This window comes from Empidonax traillii, unplaced genomic scaffold, assembly GCF_003031625.1.
Source record: "Empidonax traillii isolate 1590-97213 ecotype Southwest subspecies unplaced genomic scaffold, ASM303162v1 scaffold8:size5222938, whole genome shotgun sequence".
Taxonomy (NCBI): domain Eukaryota; kingdom Metazoa; phylum Chordata; class Aves; order Passeriformes; family Tyrannidae; genus Empidonax; species Empidonax traillii.
The window spans coordinates 3,868,480-3,875,300 of record NW_020955201.1 but is presented as its reverse complement, the minus strand read 5'-3'; positions in this window follow the sequence as shown (position 1 = coordinate 3,875,300).

The window sequence follows — 6,821 nt, the reverse complement described above, 5'->3', positions numbered from 1 at the left end:
ACCCTTTAATCCTGAGGTTCATCTGCCGGGGCCAAGCACGCTTGGACGGTGGCAGCGAGGTCCTCAGGACGTAGATGGATTGCCTTACAGGGCTAGCGAGCTCCATCTGCCCGGGGAGTGTCCTAACCGGGAATCGAACCCGGATCTCAGCGTTGACAACGCTGTGGTTTAGCCACTGCACCACCAGGGGCACTCTGAAAGCAGCATAACACGTCAATAAAACACATTGACACTGAACATCGGGCATCCTTAGGCCAAGGTGTGCGGGGAGAAAGCGTCAGCTATTTCAGAACAGGATATCCCTCCCAGTTCACTCTTGCGGGGCCAACACAAGCACGCAAACACAGATATTTTAAGAAATTTACGGGGGGGGGGAGGGGGGGAGGGAGAAGTGTGTGCTCTGCTTTCCCCGTTAAAACCTTTTACAAAATTATATTTCCTCGGGAGGTACCCCTTGATTAATTCTGTCTATTAACAAGAGAAGCTCTTTCGCATCTAGGACTTTTAAGGGCAAGCGGAGCGCTCCCCTAAGCCATGACATTGTTCCTGTCCTGAGCAGACACGCTCTGTCCCAGCCAGCTGGCCACGGTGCACCTGGGAAGGCGAAACTCGGGCAATTCAAGTCACCAAAACCCGCTTTATTGCTCTAATGACCTACAACCTATTTTCTTTCCCTGAAGGATGAAGACCTATTCCATCTGAAGCAGTCTGTGCAAAGCCTGGCCACAAGCCAAGTGAGAGTCCTGCCAGAGGATGTTTAACAATGCGTTTCAGGGAAACGTATGTATTCTGCGCTTGAAATGTGCTCCTGATCTGAAACCCGGGCATCCCACATATGGCAACTCTGCTTCCGGGCACCTCTGCTTCTTTTGGGACAAGGCACTACCGCTTTCACTTCAGCAATGCCAAACTAGGAAAATGAGCCTGGAGTGGCTCATACATAATCGCAATGGTTTAACGACGTCTGACTTTCAGACCTGTTATATCCGGCAGCCCAGTCAGCCTTTTCGGAGACCAGAAGCATGGTATAATTATGTGCAGATACCAGGTTGGCTTTCCAGCGATAAGGGAAGCTCAGCCGTCTTCAAGCCCCTGGGCCCTTGCCTTCACTGCCACAGGCGCAGCGGCGGACAGGGAGCTGTGTGAAGGGGAAGGTACATAACCAAGGCCAGCCCGCACGGAGGGGGCAGACAAACGGTGACGGCAGCTTCATGCTGCTGCAGAGCCGATACTGGGTCTGCTGGGTTCCCCAGAAACGATGTAACGAGGCCTGGCGCGCCCTTCATACTAGGCTAGGGTGCCGTGGGCACAGCCACCGACTCGAGGAGGGAGATGGGAAAGGGGCGCAAAGCCACTTAGCGCTGAGAACAGTAATTCCGCGATTACGTGGGTAGGCTCCCTGCAAATTTGGAGAGGAACACTGATGCATTTTACAGGGGAGACAGGGTGCCACTCTTGGGCCATCCATCTCTGCCGGTGCCGAGACGAGAGGAGAGGAGAGGACGCTGACTCATGTGGAAGGGCGGTGGCGACGGGGAGAAAGCCCGACAGCTCTCCGAGTGGGAGCACCCGCGCGATGTCCATCCCTCTGGGACGCTCCGCTCCCTGGTGAGCAAGGCTATTTGGAAACCCGGGGTGGAAAAAAAAAAACACAAACAAATAAAACCCAGAAAACAAAACAAAAATGCACCTAGAAAACCCCCACCCCAAACCCTCACGCAACATCAGGATCTGAAATCAGGATTTTACAGGAAGCAGAGCAGACTATCAGTGGCCACGCATAGGCCGGGGGCCGATGCAGCCTCTCCGGGCCGCCCCACCGCCGTCGCCCGCGGGGCTCCTACCTGCTGGCTGGCTCTGCCTGGGTGCCACAGACGGGTCCCGCCTGCTCGGCTTTGCCCGCAGCTAGCAGAGGGTTTCCGTGGTAGGACGTCACTGACTCCGATCTCTTGGCCTACGTGGGGCACCCGTGGGGCCGGGAGGACATTCGTGGGAGCAGGCGGGGTGCTGGTGCCACGCTGCCCGCACCAGGCCCACTTGCCGCCGTTTCTGAGCGTCTCATAGAGCGAATGGCATTACAAAATGCAATACCACGGGCCAATAAATTCCACCAGAACGACGCAGAGCAGGCTTCCCCCTTTAGAAGCTCTCCTCGTGTAAAGAGGTATTTGAGTTGTCTCCGAAATAATAAATCCTAACAGTAGACAATAAAATTTACTATCACAGGAGTAACAGAAGCCTAAAATATTCCGAACATATTCCTTGAACAAATAACATAATCCCTGGCACACTAGAACACATGGTTTACTTCACACATGTTTCATTTTATCATTGCATTGAGTGTACAGTATTTCTCTTTGGGTGCAAGGGTGATTGATATCTTTGGAAGAATTGTTTGCAAGAACATAAAAGTTGCCAAAGCAAACACGTTGGAGGGAAGTGTGCAGAAGGGGGAGCAGAAGTATTTAGAGTAGATCTGGGTTTAGGGAGTTCACACAGAGGTGAGACAGCTAGAAGTAGAACAAATAAAAACATTCTGCACACTTCATCTAAATAAATTACACACAAAAATTGCCCTTTTGTAGCTGGCAACAGCACAGTTACCACGCTTCCCTCATGCCCCTATAGAATGTGGGAGGGAAGCCAACTTTCTTCAGCTAATGATTTGTAACTTCTGCTCCACTTGAATTAGTCTATTAATATTTAGATCTTTCCAATTCTGCTCCATACAAGCTGTCAGCATTGTTAAACAAAATAATCTATTTACCTTCTGTTGTACGTGTCCAGCAGTGGCTTGCGTAGCTCGATGATGTACGTTAATATGTTTTTCTTACACTCCACTGCACCAACCAAGGGCAAAACTTCACATATCCTGATCTTTCTTTTGAAAAAATAATGTTTGACAAAACTCATTAGATAGTGCAAACTTTGGGGTGTTAATTTAATAACTTTCATTCCTGAAGGACAAATATTTATTTTAATTCTCCTTTTATCTCTTTCTGCCATCAACATCTGGGGAAATACGTTGTTCTGGCTGGTTGAGATGGCCAGATCACAATGGTACTTTGACGGGATGGTGAGGAGTGCGTGTTTTCAGACACGCAGATCTCCATCCCTCTGAAATTTCCATTAGTAAAGCTCCTGACCCTTCGCGCCCCACCATCACCGCTGCAGCGGCCCCCGGGGCCCTGGGAAAGGCCGTCCCCCAGCGGGGTGGGATGGCGAGGGGCCCCATGCATCAACCTGCTTCTATCCGGAGGACTCACTGGGGCAAAAAAAAAAAAAAAAAAAAAAAAAAGCTGTCCACAGCTCCGAACATTCCGGAGAGTTCCCGCTTCTCCGCGGGGCGGCTATGACCCTGCTCCCCTCCCTGCGCGGGATTTTCACCGAGGACTAGATTTCAGGGAGGCCTAACCCATCTTCTCCTTCTACCTTCCGCAGCCCCAAAGCATCCAATCTCCCACCACTTCCCTTCCTGACCAGACTGGGTTGAATGACATAACTATACAAAAGACATCCGAGGCAAAGGCACGCCCAGGACTACCATGAGTGGAAGAGTGGTTCAGTGCCAGGGCATAGGTTTCAGCTAAACCACTCAGCCCGGAGCTCTGCCCCTATGTCCATGCTACTTGCAGAGATTTCACACGAGAATGTATTAAAAAACAAACAAACAAAAAGAATAAGAAAAAAAAAAAAAAGAGAGAGAGAAAATCCCAGTGCTAACAAGGAGAGTCACCCTATAACGCCCGCAAGGGAAACAATGTGAAATATGTAAAATGTAGACAAACAACTCCAAGCCACCTGCTGACTGAGACGGACTATCAGGCACACAGCTGCAGCTGCCCCTGGCTCTGGACACGAAGCATCCTCTGTCCTTATCTGCTTGTTTGCCAAAAGTGAGAGGTCACGAGTGTCAGGTTCTACCCTTGGTCTCGAGAAATGTAGACACTGGCCCTGGGAATATGCTGCACTCTGAAATTAAGAAAACTCCAAAACTCAGTAAAGCGTAACAAACTCGCAACTCTCTCTCATGCAGATCTTTGATCTTGAAGTCCGGGCACCTCCCTCCTGACTGTATCTTGGGTACCTCCCGAGTTGCATATCGTCATGAAGTGCCTCACATACCGTTATTGCTGGCGGGGTGTGGGCAGGGCCACAGCCCATTATTAGGGAAAGCGATAAGCCTGCCTTTGGGAGGATGTGTTGCGTGTGTGCCCTTTTTTTACCTGCTCAGTGACCTGATCCGGCCCAGCAGCAAGGAGGAAGTCTCCTGCTCGCTTCCCAGGGCCAAAACTCACCCTCTGGAGGAGGGGTCTCCCCTCTTACTCCCGTAGGTGAGTCCCAAGGGTGCCCCTTCACCCGCGGATCCCAGCGGAGCAGGGGTGAGATCCTCCGGGAGCATTTAATGAAGAGATGCCGTCTCTACAGATGAACAAATCAGTCTTCTGAGCTGGGCTAGCTTTTGGGGGGGGGGGGGGGGGGGGGGGGGGGGGGGGGGGGGTGGAGAGAGAGAGAGAGAGGGGGGAAAGTAGATTCTATGTCCCTAAGGGAAAAAATTTGATCGGTTTTGTCCTTGGGAATCGTCCTGTTGAGTTCACTGGGATTAGACACGATACAGCGGGAGCAGCTCCCCGTATGCCCCTAAGGGAAGTATTTGATCTGTTTTGTCCTTGGGACTTGTCCTAAATTCACTGGTATTAGACATGATACAGGGGGAGCAGCTCTCCGCCTGGTCGTGGAAGAGCACAGCAGACCCGGGACACCGCTGGGGCTATCCCGCTTGCCACCTACTGAGTCATCCGGGTCTCAGAGCCAGCCCTTTTCCCGCTGGTAACGTCGCCTGACTACTGGTACGAAGAGGCGCAACACCACGCAGATCTTCTCAGTTCTCTCCTGTTCCCCTTCCCTGCAGAGAGTTTCTGGAGAAAGTGACTCTGGAGGCTTGGAAGAAAGGGAAGATAAGACTTAGGTTTCTGCGCCTGCCACTTCCTAAGGTCTTTCTCCCAGGAGATCCCACCCCTCAGCGGCTCAGCGGAGCCTCTCCTGGGGGAAGACAGGGAGAACGGCACGCGAACACGTTCCCCTGGTAGATTGTTCAGTTTCTCCAGAAGGCCCACCAGGTCGTGCTTAACAATAAAAACAACAAAAATCACACACCAGCTTTATTCTCCTTTGCTGATACTCGGTGCTCTGCAATCACAAAAGACCCCTGGGTGAAATCCGCACCACCACCTCCCGCCAGCCCTCCCCTCGCTGTTACCAACGGGGCCGCAGGCGCACGCTTATTTGCAAGCATAAGGGCGATGCACTCGCCCGGATGAGAGCTGATCGACGTGGGCTCGTCGACTGCCAGTTCATGATTAGGAGCTTTTCCAGGCACTTTTGGTCATATCTATGCCGTAAATTAAGACATCTGGGTGTAGCAGGCTGGTGTTAATGAAGAGAACATTTTCCTCATGCGTTCCCCCCTTCAGCACCAATCTTTTATTCGCGTTTATGAGGACAAATATATCTCTGTCGTACGGGGAAGAAACTGCTCCGAGAACTTACGAAGTGCCAGACGCTGCAGTGTTGGGCCCAGGCTGCGTTCCCCGGGAGCGAGGAGCCCCGAGGGCTGCCCGCGCCCCTGTGCACATGCCGTGGGGCGAAGAAACGCGTGTCTGCGCGCTTGTGTGGGCGGTAGTGTGCTCACCTGGAGGCGCAGGGCACCTCAAGGAGGGATTTCCAATCTCCCTTCCCTCACTTCACCCTTTGAACAGAAACCTGTTAGACACTGCCGCTCCAACTGGACTTCCGTCACGCAGCTTTTGGGGGGCAGGAGCCACCACCTTGGCGTGTGACCTTTCCCCACGCTCCTTCCGCTCTTTTTTCGCTCCACCGTCGCTTTCTGCCCAAGGCCGGCGCGGCACAGAGGGGGCAGCCGGGCAAGGAGGAAAGCCAGGCTCCGAGCTCCTCACCTGTGGACGCACCACCGCCGTGGGGCCGCTGTGCAAGGGAGGACGACGACGGCCTTTCCCCTTCACCGAATTCCTGACTGGTTGGCAGCAGGCGTGGAGAAGGATCTGGGGAGCCCAATCGAGACCTATCGCTCTGCGAGGTGGGAGCATCCCGGCCGCTGAAAATTATTAGAGGAAGGAGAGTCTAGGCCTCCCGTCAGGAAAGCAGGGACCAAACATAACCCCTGGGGAGGAAGGCTTTGGCCTAGAGCCATTTTTCTGCCCTCCGTTATCTCTTTCTCTCTTTTTTCTAATTTCTTTTTTTCCCGCTCTCTATTTGGGGGGGGGGGGGGGGGGGGGGGGGGGGGGGGGGGGGGGGGTAAGGAGGAAGGGGAAGCGGGATTGTGGGGAAAGAAGTAATTCTGCTCAACAGAAGAGCCAAGCCTGGGAAGGAGTTCCTTTTGACTGCTCAGAGTGATCTATCCAGGCCCTCTAATTAGGGAGGGATCCAGGGTGGCATTAGTTTCCAAACATTTTAATCGAGCTTTAAGCAGAGCTTTTTTCAATGGCAGGAGATAAATGTAGCAACTGTTACCGTCCCCCTGAATGGCCACCTCCCATGGCGGGCATTCAGCCTTCCTTTCAGAAGCCCTAAGCAGTTTAGTCTGTGGACCCAGCAACACTCCACATATCTTCTAATTAGTCTAATTAGAGAGGTGGATTGATAGATATAGGGAAGACACAGTTAAGATACGAAGATGCTCAATGCACCAATACGTGGCGGCGAATCTCTTGTTCTCAATGTGAGGAAAAAAGAAATAAAGGAAAAGAAGAAAAAAGAAAACGGGGGGGGGGGGGGGGGGGGGGGGGGAGGGGTGAGAAGGA